This window comes from Peromyscus maniculatus, chromosome 17 (genome assembly GCF_049852395.1).
Source record: "Peromyscus maniculatus bairdii isolate BWxNUB_F1_BW_parent chromosome 17, HU_Pman_BW_mat_3.1, whole genome shotgun sequence".
In the NCBI taxonomy this organism is placed as follows: domain Eukaryota; kingdom Metazoa; phylum Chordata; class Mammalia; order Rodentia; family Cricetidae; genus Peromyscus; species Peromyscus maniculatus.
Genome location: NC_134868.1, coordinates 32,603,603 through 32,618,076, shown reverse-complemented (window position 1 = coordinate 32,618,076; position 14,474 = coordinate 32,603,603). Strand labels below are relative to the sequence as shown.

General features: G+C 42.8%; 1 protein-coding gene and 1 pseudogene across 5 annotated transcripts in view; both read right to left on the bottom strand.

The window, feature by feature from the left end:
• The window catches only part of Mtmr7 (myotubularin related protein 7), a 124,734-nt gene that overhangs the window by 67,449 nt on the left and 42,811 nt on the right, over window positions 1-14,474 (bottom strand). The window lies entirely within an intron of this gene.
• On the bottom strand, window positions 11,769-14,250 carry LOC143269037 (small ribosomal subunit protein eS12 pseudogene; annotated as a pseudogene).

Genomic DNA, 14,474 nt, shown 5'->3' with positions numbered 1-14,474 from the left:
GAGATAACCTTGAAGAGTATGTCAAGTGGAAAAGAAGACATCTGAGGAAATCTGAGGGGAGTGTGAAAGCATGCAGAGGTACAGTCAGGTAGGATGGCATAAGTAACAGATTTCACGGTCAGCAGCAGAGAGAACCTCTAGGTCGGCCGCTGCTGGGACATGGAATAAGGCAGCACTGGGCAGTAACATGGTAGACACTAGTCCTTTAGCAAGAGGAGGACTGGGAAGTCCAAGACTGGAAGCCACACAGCCACCAGAGGACTCGTAAGTGCTACAGATGCAAAAATCCTGTCCAGCTGGAAGTGAGGGTGTGACGGCACAGAAGCCGGAGGCGATTCTGATCATTCAGACTCCACCCCAGAGCCACAAGAAGCTCAAGTCGTTTTAAAGAAAGAGGTCTACTGTCAGAACACAGTCCAAGAATGGAGTCGTGTGAGGGGGATTCTGAGTGCTCGTGAGAAAACGAGAGTCTTGTGACCTCAGTTTCTTCAAAAACACAGAATTGCTCTTGGAATTGGTTTTCGTGCCCCTCCCAGGTGTAGTGGATAGGAAGGAGTTCAGCTGTTGTTATTCATGTGCCTCTATGGGAAAACGTTTTTGCCACGGGTGGCTTATCCTTGTGATTGTATACCTTACTCATGAGACTCTTCTTAACCCTCAGAGTACAAACTGTCTGACGCTCTGAATAAAGTTGGCTATTGCATGACACTTTAGTCTGCCTCATTTTTTAGGCAGGTTTATGAAGCTGGAAGGTTTCTCCACAGTCCTTGGCCACTTATAAAATAATCACTCAGAGGCTTAATATTAATTATCAACTGAATGGCCTATGGCAGGCTTCTTGCTAGCTAACTGTTATAGCTTAATCCTTTTCTATTAATCTATAAGTTGCCACGTGGCAGTGGCATTATTGATCTGCTGGCATCTTGCTGCCCCTTTGGCGGCGGCTGGCATCTCCCTCTCCTCTCCTTTCTTCTTCCTGTCTCCCTCTTGGATTTCCTGCTTAGCTATAGCCCCACTGCAAGTGGTATTAGATACAGTGTTAGAGGAAACAATTCCCACTCTAACAGGCAGGTATGAATCTAGCTTGTGTGCTTTACTGTGGCATCACTCCTGCCTTAGCCAAAATCGTCTAGATATACATACCAGCCTTGGTATTTTGGAGACTCAAAGTGTGACTTAGAAAGAGGCAGGTTCCCTGCCTAGCTGCATCAGGGAGTAAAGATAAATAATAGATGCTAAAATAACCAGAAATAAAATGCGCCAAGGGAAGAAAGAAAACACAAGCCCCTGTGGAAGCTGGCAGGCATGCTCAGAACAGCTTTGGACTTCTACAGGAAAAGAAAACAAAGGTACTCAAAATCACTCTAGATGGCTGGGCAGTTGTGGCACACACCTTTAATCCCAGCAGTTGGGAGGCAGAGGCAGGTAGATCTCTGTGAGTTCGAGGCCAGCCTGGTCTATAGAGTGAGTCCAGGACAGCCAGGGCTACACAGAGAAACCCTGTCTTGAAAAACTTAATAATAATAATAATAATCCTAGAAACAGCGCATACATCAACCCCAATCCAAGTTGTCATGGTCCATATAAAAATTACCACCAGTAATAAAGAAAAAAAAAAGCAAACCTTTTAGGTGTGTTCTCGTACTGTGCATATATTGCCCTATCTATTACTTTGGACATCTGACCTCACTTAATCCCCACAATACACTCACAAGCCAGGTTCTTTGTAATGCCCATCACTAAATTCTGTCCAGATACTTGATCAATGTCCTTAGATCGAGGGGACTAACTCTAAAACCTAAGCCTGTCATTCATGTCTGTGAACACCTACCAATGCTTCTGAGCTTATTTGAGAACTGTTGTTTAAAAAAAATAACATGTTTAAGATAATGAACTCACAATTACTTCAAGGAATTTCATACATAAAATTTGAGGCTTGAAAACAGGGTGATTTACCTAGGTAAAATTACACTGCAAAACTACAGTCATAAAGACCACCAAGACATTCTTCGAGACAAATTCAGAGACAGAAGCTTGGAAACTGGAAACAAGAGCCCAACACTGTACAGACTGCCTTTCAGGATTCTCAGAACTAACACAAGAGCAAGCAAACAGTAAACATGTCACTGCCCTCAACAGGATGCCGATATGAGGGAAAATAAAATGGGCAGGACAGCCACTGTATGGCTTCCGGGACCTTACAGACTCAGTGGAAGAACTGTGACAGTTCCACATCTCTTTTTATTCCCATCCCTCCTCTGCTGGGTCCGGGCTGAAGGGAATAAAAGGGGTTTTGAGCTTTTCTAGGACAAGGCTGAAAGGCTTCAGTCAAGACAAGGGCTCCATCTCCCACTGCCAGGTCTGCAAGCAGACACCCTGGCTGCAGAACAGCAACCTGCCCCTTTCCTTTTCTGCCCGAAGTCAGGAGGTGGATCTTATAAATCACCAACAGACAGGAGTTCTCTCCAGCAACTCTCACCACCCCATCTGCTAATCTCCACCACAAGAGGCTATTGCTTTCTACCCTGCAGGTCAGACCTGGGACTGGTAAACACGCTGGGTTGCAGAATCATCTGAGATGACCTGGGTAAGTACAGCTGCCCTGCAGGACAAGGAGTTCACAGGCATAGTTACCATCCACTGAAAAGGACGGGAGAAGGACCAATGGCGGTGCCACAAAGTGTTCTCAGGCCAAATACCAAGTCTTCAGTGCTATATAAATTAAGCTGAAGGTCACTGTCAATCATTTAGGGAAGAGGTCCAGAGACTGTTGAACAGAGAGAAATCAAAATGTCTACAGCAGCCAAAACCAAAGACAAGTTTATGTTCTAACCTAAGAAAAGCAGCTAGATAAATAGTTTGCCATGCTAAATTTGGTATCGTGACATTTTCTGACTCTACCAACATGAAAAGAAAAGTATTCACAAGTCAAGGGGCCTGTGCTCTGGACTGGATTCTGAAATGGGACTGCTGAGTAGAGGCAATTGAGTTCTCTGCTTTTGACCTGCAGGAAGAATCTAGGGGTCTCCAACGTCTCCTGGATGCTGTAGCTCTGTCTCAACGATGGCCGGGGAACACAAAACAGCCCCTGTGTTAATGTACATGGTAGTGACTGGGCACTAAAAGAAACTCAGCCACGTGGGAAGGTGATTGACCAACAGGAAACTCTTCCAGCTTTCTAAGGAAAGGAAGGAAGGCCCAGCATCTGCGATAGCAGTATCTGAGCCAGTCCAGAGGCTGCACTGCCCAGCACAGCTCCACAACAAAGTGAAGCCATCAACACCGCAAATGCAGGCACACCTTCCTGGTCACTGGCAGGCTTTCAGGTTGAGCTCCCCAGTCTTTTTCCTTCTTTGGTATGTTAGGAAAAGACTAGCTGCATGCTAGAGCCCAAAAGATTTCCTAGGTTACTTCTACCTACTGTAATTATAATTTGGTTTTAAGTCTGGATTGATAATCTTATTACAGCAATAAAAACAAAGACCTCTGGTTGACTGAGCAGAATGAACATCATTCTGAACCTCTATTTGGCATTACATACAATATGGCACCATTAACATTTTTTAAGATTGAATAAAAGAAAGCCTTTCTGGTCTAGTGAGATAGCTCAGTCAGTAGAGAGGATCTGAGTTCAATCTCAGAACCCTAATATTGTAAAACCAGAAAAGGGTCGTGGGTCAAAACTCCAACCTCCAATTTCCTGGAAACTCCAATCAGAACCTTAGCACGTACAAGTGTGATGAAGCCAGAGGAGTGACAGGCAGATTGGCTGGCCATCTGAGCCCTGTCTGCTCTCTTCTTGACAGGGCAGACCCCCATGGCCAATATCAACAGCCTTTGTTTCTTGATTATCCCACAATCCATGGCAAAGCCTTGAGGTCTGCAAAGGTACATATCCCGCCGGGAGCTGTGAAGACCTCCTGCAACTTGGGAGAAACCTTTTATGAGCCAAGTCTTCTTAACAGTTGTCTTTGTTCCTTTTCTCATTGGTGTGGTGGGAAATACTCTGACTAAAGCAATGTAAAGAAAAGGCTCACAGTTCCAGGTTATAGTCTATCATGGCAGGGTATTCACTCCGTCAAGAGCTCCAGGGAGCTAGTCACATTGCATGTACAGTCGAGACATGGAGAGGGATAAATGATACATGTACACAATCCCAAATCCCCTGCCTAGGAAGTGGTTCTGCCCACAAATCAAGATGGGTCTTCCTGAGACTGGAGAAATGACTCAGTGTTTATAAAAGCACTGGATGCTCTTCCTGAGGATGGGGATTCAACTCCCAGCACCCACATGGAAGCTCACATCCATCAGTAACTCCAGTTCCAAGAGCTCCAACACCTTCTTCTGACCTCCATGGACACCAAGCACAAATATGATACATAGATATACATACAGGCAAAATACCTATACACATAAAAATATTTTTGAAATTAAAACGATGGGTCTCAACACATCAGTTAACTAATTAATATATCCCCTCACAGGCATGCTTAGAGACCTATCGCCAAGTGACTCTAGATTCTGTCAAGTCAACAATTAACAATAACCATCCATTAGTCATGCAATATCTGCACATATAGACTTGGAAATTCCAAAGTGGTTTTATTTATAGAAGGTGTCACTACCTGCACAACAGTTGCCATGATGCTTCAAGACATTTCAACGCTCCTGAAGTATCAACAGTCCCACTCAGAGTAATATATGAGAGGGGAGGGGAGAGAGAACGCATGTGTGTGGTAGTAGTGTACATCTCAGTGGTTCTCAACAGAAGTAATTACCAAGTTAAGCCATAACAGAGGCCAGAGTTTACTTCTTCCTCCCACTGAATGCTCACATCTATAGCAGACTTCCCTTGTGTTAAAGGTAACCAGAGATGGACTCGATTATAGTTGGCAAAGCACGCTGATACACAAGAAGAAAAACTGAAGCAAAAACCCATTCTTCAGACCATTCAGAATTGCTAGCATCTTATAATTAGGGGGTAAGGGTAGTACATTTTTCTAATTTAAAAAGGAAGTGCTTTCCTTTTCCTTCTTTGTCCAATCAAATAGAGCAGCAGTCATGGAGCGTCAGGGTTTTCCATCAAGCCTTTTGGTAGAAAAATCATGAACACCAACCCTTTCCCCAAAAGGCAGATTTAAACTGTTCAAAACTATAAAACCAATGAAAGTCTTTTCCCAGGACCATTTTATTCAAAGGTCAGAGATGGAAGAAGAACTACAGGAAGAGGAAAAAAAAATCACAGAACACAATCCAAGGAAATACATGTCATGTAACCAAAAGAAACATTCTGCCTTTGGGGACCCTTAAGGCCTTCAGTACAACTCATGAAAAGAGACACTGCTGTGCAAACTGAATTATTCCAAAAGCAATGTTAGTAAGAATAGCACCTGCGAATGAACCCATCGACAGCTGAGTCCTATCAGTTCAAGTTTTTCAACTTAATAAACTTATTATTTAGTTATGGGCATTTGTTGAATGCCAGTTGTGTGCCAGGGACCCAGACAATTTATCAAAGGTTCCCAATGAGTAACTAGTCACAGATTATTTGACTCTGTCCATCGGTTACGAACCTTCTACGAGAAAGAGAAATCTCAGCCTCACATGGCTCATGCCAGAGACGTTACTAAATCAGATGTCAACAAAGGTCAGCGCTAACACTGGCTTCAGACTGGCAGGAACTCAGAACACCCAGTTCCTCACACAGCAGCTCCTGACCACACCCTCCTGCAAGCTCTGGGCTGTCTGTTCCAGGCCACTCCAGCAACCCCAGCCTCACCACCCACCACATCTATGGACAGATGCCCCATCAGTACTACAGCTCCCTGGGTCACATGCTTCTCCAGAAAGCCATATAATGATGCAATCTGAGAGCTAGGACTGCTAGTACAGGATACACACCCTGCATACAGACTGGGCAAACATCTTAAGAGCCAAGGAGAGTGACAATGAATCAGCATACATCTAACAGAATCTTGCCCAAGTTCTACGGAAAGACTCCTCCTCCTCCTACACACTTCGACCTTGTTCCTCTATCCACAGCTGCAACAGATCCCCTCTGCTGCTGCTAGGGTCTTCCACAGCACAGGCCCACCTGATCGGCTTAACAGCTCTTCCTTACATTCCCCAAATGAGACAGACCTCGCTGATGACTCTTGAGAGACACAGTGGCACATCAGAATTTATAGTCGAAGCCAAACCTTCCCCCTCTTCCCTTACCAGCAACAGCTATTCAGTCCACATTTTTAACTTCACCCTCTCAAGCACAAACTTTTCTCTGGGCAGGGCCAGATGCATCCAGATTAACTGAAGTACGAGGGTTTATATCGGGAAAATCCACACCCAAGTCTAAAGCAGACTTACAATCCAATAGGTTTAGACAGACATTAGAGAAGAGAAATCCATCCCTGTAATCTTGATGCAGTTTTGAAAACTTCCAGAACAGAAAGGTATACCCTAGCTACATTTAAAATAAAAAAGACGTTAAAATCTTGGAATTCCATGCATGTTAGAAGGATTTTTTTTTCAGTGTACTAGATTTCAAAGTAAATAAGCAACATACTTCCCAATTTGCTGGAAATTTTTAAGTCCTTCTACCACATGGGAAATAGGAGCACTGGATGCACATACTTCTAAAGATTTGTGAGCCACATACATATTCTCAGATAATTCCTATATAGTTATATTCCATTTGAAATATTTGAAAACAAAGGATTTGAGAATTCTTCTTTTAAAATGAGGGGGAAAAAAGTTTCATTTCCTGTATTAAGGTTCTTCTACCTGACCTAGGTCAAGACAAGGAAACCAGCTTGACGATTCTGAATAGACCTGCATGTTTACACACAAGCAGGATGCTGCTCTATCCATTTATTTAATTGCTAGGAGAGCAGGTTTGACTGACATTGAACTAAAGTTTAAAACTCCTCTGAGGTAAATAATCAGGTTAAAATGGTGACACAGAGCAGTCGCTGCTGAAGAAACAGTGCTCGGAACTCTTGGGAAAGGCGGAAGAAGGGAGGCCCCGTGGCTCGGGGCCTCTGCAGATCTCTACCAGAAGCTGGCTATCAGAAATGGTCAGACACTTGAGAGTCTGCATGGGGCCCAAGGATTTATTTTAGTAGGGTGACCCTGGATGTGTAAGCTCCAAGGAATATGTGTCGTCGAACAAAAGAACAGTCCCAGGATTTATTTCAACGCCATCTTAAAATAACCTCAACCAAAAATACCATTTTCTGCAAGGGTAAGAGAAAGGGATTGAAAAAAAAATGTTTAAAAGAAAATAAATTAAGAACAGATGCTAGGCCTGATATAATTCAAATACTAAGTGAATGGAGCAATCTATTAATGACAGATTTATCAAATAGAATAAAGTCATTAAAAAAAAAAGTTAACTTGTTTTGGGAGAAAAAGACCTTGCAATGAATCAATACAAGAACACTAGAGGCTTTTTTGTGTGTGAAAACAATGCATTATCACAAAATATATAAAAATATTTCTAAATTTCTAAACTCCTTCTGAATTCGAAATATTTCTGACAAAAGCACTAGCCAATAAAATATTAAATAAACCTTTACTTACAAAGCTCGTTGGAAACTATGGGAAAATATTTTTTCCAAGGCCAAGCTGTGCCAAACAGAACTTATGGTGGTCCAATGGGAACAGACAGCTCAGGCACAGAGAGAGGCAGCAAGCCTTATCCTCTCCCCCCAACCCTGACAACTCCGAGGGCCTGAGGATGGAAGAGTGGAGGCCAACCGTTCCAGGAAAAGGCAGGCTGCATTGTGTCTACCCATCCCCATGCTGCATCGTGTCTACACAACCCCATGCTGTACTCCTGGTCTGCACGATCATACCACATTCTCTTCCTCCTCTTCCAGTAGAGCCCTTGAGAGACCATTATTCCCTTTCTACGAAATGAGTGTATAAAGTACAACGTCTCACAGATACAAACACAGGGAGCCTCTTCTGGGTGCTGAAGGAAAAGCTACACCACTGCCCTGCCACAGTGAAGTGACATGCTCAGCACATCCTAATACCCAGGCCTACCCATTGATACCTCTTTGCTCAACCAGCTGGTGCAGTGGCCATTCTCTATCCTTTAAGTTGCTATAATGTATCTGGTAATTAACACTTATTTTTATATATATATAAATTTATATATATATAAATATATATATATTTATATATATATATAAATATAAATATATATTTATATATATATATATATTTTACATGTCGAGTGTCATTTCTTGAAGGGGGTAGGAGGTCTTAAATACAGGTTTACAGCACAATAGGAGGACCCGGGAGGGCAGAAGTTCACTACTGATGTTTTACAATCTTGCATCTAAGTTGTTAACGCCCATTATGCAGGATACACAGACAAGGAACTTCCCTTAAGCATTCAGGAGGGTGGAACCTGGCAGGGAATTAGCATTGGGAGGATATCAAGGTCAAGGTCCGCAAGCAAGGCAACAGTTACCCAAAACGGGGGCCAGGACCCTGCAGGTCCCCCTTTTATTAAAAAATGAGCTTCTGACTTGGGTTGCATGGGACGTCAGCAGGTCACCTTACCCGTCATGGACACGCCTGCCCAGGCCACATAGGTGCTCTGTCTTAGGTTGGTGAGTGCCCCCCAGGCATTACCCGTCTCTGAATACTCATTATCATACCGGCTCAATCGTGTGTGAGCTGCATGGTTAATTGCTGCCAAAGATCTCAAAGTGGCACTGGGCTTGCAATCTATGTTAACACTTATTTTATACTTACCAAACACTGCCTTAATGCAGGCTATTCCTATAGTACTGCATAGAATCTAATCTCAAGGAAAGCACTAGTTATTTTGCATTTGATCCTGCAGCCCCACGAACAATGCCAGGCAAACACTTTTATAGATATTCCATGGCTTACTGGATTCCAGAAGCAATAAACTGTAACAACTACAGAAACACCCTCAACTGTAGGATCCCTAGGGATGGGCATCACCAGTTTTTCATCTGTGTAGTCTAATGCCTAAAATATATACCAAAATATGTGTTCAATGAATGAAAATTAATACTGCTTTGGTTAAAAACAAAGCGTATGAGAACCTGTAGGTAGATCTGGGCATGATTAAGCAGTAAGGCACTCTTAACTGAATTTGAATCTTTAAATGAGATAAAGAGGAATATTCTATTATGGAATACGTAGTAAGCAGAGGAAACAAGGAATAGGAATAATAAAGGAAAAGAGAACTCATGTCCTATAATTAAAACGAGACATTCAAGTCTTGAAGCTTCAACCCAAAGTCACATTACAACATACACATTACAACATATTCTCTAGTCATTAGTTCGACAGTGTGGTGCAGGGTGCGGGTTCCTCCCTCTTGTAGTAGACACTGTCCTGGATGCAGGGAATACATAAATGCTTGAGTTAAAGCTACTGCCTGCACCCTACTTGGGGATGTGTAGGCAAGAAACAGACAATACACCAGCTGGGCAAATAAAATGAAGTTTGTGTGCATGCATCTGTTTATGCTAGAGGACCCAAGATCTGAGGGAGGAAATTAAAGCAGATAAACACATCTGTAGGGACAGTGGTCTGCTCAGAAAAGGCTTCTCTAATAAAATGGTGAGCTTTTTCAAAGAAGAGAAACAACCCAGTGAATCAGCCACATGGAAATGTGGGGAAAGAACCCTCTAAGAGGGAAGAAAATATAAAGACAGGAACAGCCATGGATGCTCAGGTGGGGATGGCTGATCAGAGCATGTCAGGGGTGGAGAAGAATGGATAGGGTGGCATAGGTTACAGAGATGAACCTTGGAGGGTCTTCTAGACCAGGATATGAATTCAGCTTTGACGTTGTGTGTGGTAGGAAGCCTGCAAAGCTTACAGGAGAAAAGGAATGGGGCTTGAGAAAGAAATGTTCTAGAAATGATAAGGTTTTCAAAAAAGAGATTCCAAACACACTGTATAAAACAATCACAATATGTTTGTTTAATCCCAAGTGACAGTGTAAGTTCTGTGAACCTAGGCATGCCAGTTAACCATTCGAGATCTGGGCCTGTACACAAGATCTACCACACAAGAAGCATGCAAGTTAACAAATGCATGGACAGGCTCTCAGGCTATCTACTTAGTTCAAAGGCAGGTTCCCCATCCCTGACCTGACCCCCAATTTAAACTGGTTGAAATGTAACTTGTGCTTTGCCACATGCCCAGAGGAATAAAACTTTCTTTCAGAGCTTGGCAATAAATTTATTTCTCCGGGAATCTGTGATAAGCAGTGTTTCAGTAAGCAAAAAAGAGGAGAAAAGTAAATATACAATTTTTATAAAGTTGTCATGGCCTGCCACCAAGCTTTAAGTGGGAGCTATTTTTAAACTATTTCAAATGGCTGTGGGAGGAAGGGTTGGGTCCATGTCCTGGGAAGTACTCTTACTCCCAAAGGCTTCAACTAGCTGTCCACCGGGGGAAAGGGCACCAGAAAAAAATAGTTTAAACTGTTCCTGGCCTAAGAAATATGATACAAAATGAGCTACTCGCAGGCCCTCAGAGCACACAGCAAGAGCACAAAGCTGAGCCTTCACACACACACTGTCACGGAATTTGGGGATCTGGTCAAGAGGCTTAACTTCGTACGTACTTTCTCAGCTTCTTCTGTTCAAAATGGAAAAAGTAGGAAAAGTAAGGTCCGAGTCAGGAAGAGAACACCCTACGTAAATCTCCTCTGTAAAATGAAGCATCCCAGGCACTGCTGTGCCTGCAGAGATGAGGCAGGGGGGATGAAGATGTAACCTTAAGTTAGTCCATGGAGGAAATGCTAAAACTGAGCAAGAAGTAAATAATGGCAAAGGTGGCCACACACAGGAGGTCAATGTTTCCGGGACTGAGCATGCAAAGGTACATAACAAGTGCTCTAACGAGTCCCTCCTCAGCACACATGGCACTTTTCTCCACTACAGAACTGTGTGCCCGCTTCTCCACACAAGCGCTCCAAGAAGACCCTCCCTCAGGAATCTCGGCGATGCCTCACAGGCCTCTCTGTTGAGTCTCCCCAAGCAAAACTGGATACTTTCCTAAAATCCATGAGCTTTGCAGAGATGAATGTTTTTATTAAAGAAAAACACACTCGGAAAGCATGGGTGTGAACTAGCATTGGGTTACACAAAGTCACTCTTTGTAGACTGCCTCCAGGGGAGAAAAATATTTAAACCCATTGTGAAGTGTGGAAGGGAGTAAGTAGGTCAAGTGAAATGTTTGGATTGAGAAAATTCTTTTTATTCTCATGTTGCATGGAAGTTTTCTCAGCACACAAACCTGGCGTCATCTCCTTTTGCAATCAGAGTAATAATAATAAAAAGTGCTAAGAAACACCATGAGCCTTGTTATTAAGTGTTGTAAATACATTCTTTGTTCTGTAAAAGTCAAAGACTAGGGAACCGCAGTTTTGAGAGTTCTCAGGAACTCACTGAGGCCATAGACCTGGTTGTAGTCAGGACTGTGGTACTGACCACAGACGGACACAAAGATGAAAGAAACAAGATTGGGCTGAGAAAGCCACACATCTGTGCAGAACTGATTCTCAGCACGTGTGCCAAGCCAAGGAGCTGGATCAAGCAGGGTCTTTTGAATAAACAGCTCTGGAGCAACTGGTATTCCAGAAGTCAAAGGACCATAGCCCTAGACTATGGTGATTTTTTTTTTTTTTTTTTTTTTTTTTCGAGACAGGGTTTCTCTGTGTAGCTTTGCGCCTTTCCTGGAACTCGCTTTGGAGACCAGGCTGGCCTTGAACTCACAGAGATCCACCTGGCTTTGCCTCCCAAGTGCTGGTATTAAAGGCGTGCGCCACCACCGCCCGGCTACTATGGTGATATTTTATTTGTATTCAAATGTTATTTGTATGTTGATAAATAAAGTTGCCCCGGGGGGTCAGAGCTATTAGCAAGCCATAGGAAAACAGGACAGTGGTGGCATTCACTTGTAATCCCAGCACTTGGTAGGCAGAGCTAGGTAAGTCTCTGTGTGTTCAGGGATACAGCCAGTATTGGATACACATGCCTTTAATCTCAATACCAATCAATCGAAAACTGGAGGTCTATATAGACAGGCCGTGACGAGGCAGTCATGTGGTTGGGTTTACAACCAATGAGAAGGCAGAATAGAAACACTATAAAAAGACAGACACAGGAAGTAGCTCTGGTTCGGAGAGGTAGGACCACCGCAGGAGGAAGGGTAAGGTTTTAGCTCTTAGCTCTGACCTCTTGGCTTTCTTCTTTGCGTTGGTTCTGTGTTTCTTATTTAATAAGACGGTTGGTTACATCTACACTAGACCTCACCCAGCAAACAAAAACTTCATTCCAAGATAGAAAACCTAAACATCTAAGTCTTCAGGACCTTGGTTTAGGCAGTGGTTTGTAAAAAACAAGGCATCAAGGAAGGCACTAAGAAAACAGATTAAACTGGACTCCCACCAAACTAAATCCTTAATGTTTCAAAGGTCAAAAGAGAAAAGACATCCCATGGAATGAAAGAAGATAATCACAAGTCATATATGTGCTCATGAGTAGAATCTATGAAGAACACTTATAGCTCAAAAATTAAAGGCAGATAACCCAGGTCAAAACAAGCAAACGATTTAAACAGATCTGTATCCGAATAAGATATAATCAACACACACAAGAAATAGTAGTCAGAATAATGATCTCTTGGGGAGGTGCAAACTACCCCCAGTAGAGATCACACCTCACCATTTACAGAATAACTATAATATTGAAAGTAGACAGTGAATGCTGGTGAGGAGGTGATGAAATTGGAATGCTCATTCATCTTTATTGGGAATATAAAGCGGTGCAATATCTCTAGAAAACTGTTATGAACCAATAGACTCTTGATTATATACCCAAGAGAACTGGAAAACATAGGTTCCTCAAAAACACTTGCTCACGAGTGTTTGTGGATGCACTACTCATAGCAAATAAAATATTCAGAAATAACACAAATACCTATCAACTAAGAACAACCTTGAATACAACCACAATAAAATATTAACCAGCAACAGCTGGGAGATGTAGCTCAGGACGTAGGCTCTAGCCTCACAGTGGAACTAGGTAAACCATGTGTGGTGGGGTGTGCCTGTAACCCCAGTAGTTCAAAATCAATATCTCTGAACCAGAGTAAGCTACAGAAACCCTGTCTCAAAAGAAATAAGAATGTTATTTAGCAATATATTCTGAAAATAATATGAGCCCTAAAACATTACACTAATTCAAAGAAGTTAGGCACAAAGAATAACATATCATATAATGCCATTTAAATAAAATGTCCAGAAAGGGCAAATCTGTAAGACAGAAACAGATTAGTGGGTGGCCACAGTATGGGGAGATACAAAGGGAAAAATAACCGCTAACATACCTAGGGTTTCATTTTAGAACATGCTTAGGTTTAAAACTGTTGGAATATGATATTTCCTTTTTTTTTTTTTTTAAATGAACCAAACTTTTCATTCATTCATGTCTTGCACTTGAAGTACTCTTCGATGACATCCTTGGCCTGAGATTCTTTGCCATAGTCTTCAACCACTACACAACTGCAAGCAACCACTTTCCGTGGCTCCCCTTCTCGATCAGTTTTACAGAGGCCTACCCATTCCCCTAGCTTCTCATTGTCATCAACCCTAATCAGGTTGATGTGGTGCTCAGCACAAAGGGCCTCCACCAACTTGACATCCATAGGCTCATCACAATTGGATACGAGCTTATAGAGATGGGCTTGGTGCTTGTCTAAGGCTTCGGCAGCTTCGCGGATGCCACGTGCTAGGCCATCGTGGATGAGGGCAGTCTTCAGCACCTCTTGTAGAGCAGTATTGACGTCCATTATATTTCTATACAAGTCATCTTACCTGGAAGACTTTTACCATCGTGTATAAAGAACAGTCCTAACTCACTCCCAGCCACCTGTTTTCTCAGAGTTCTCCATTTTTCTCCATCACATTGTCTCCCACAACGGGCACACACGTGCCACGCATATTCAGCCTTCGTCCAGCTACTTAAAAAGGAACTGGCAGCTAGCTGCATTCTACACTATATGAAGGAATAAAAATACAATTTAAGAATGAAGAATTCTTTAGTTCTGTGACAGCTTGTGTGCCCTAAATATCAAAGGCTGACTTAGGACAGCAAGACTTCATCCAAGTATTGCTAAACCTATTAGAAGGGAGGATTTCAAGAAACATGGATGGGTGTGTGTGTGTGTGTGTGTGTGTGTGTGTGTGTGTGTGTGTGTGTGTGTGTGTGTGTGAAAGAGAGAGAGAGAGACAGAGATGAGGACATGAGATGCCCTGTTCTGTCACTCTTTCCCCTATTCTTTAGAGGTCGGATCTATCCGTGAACCTGGCACTTGAGAGCTTGAGGACTCCACTGGTGGTCAGCATGCCCCGGTGACCCTGCTGTTTTACAATCTCTGCTTGCATCCAGCCCCTGTTTTTCACATGGGAG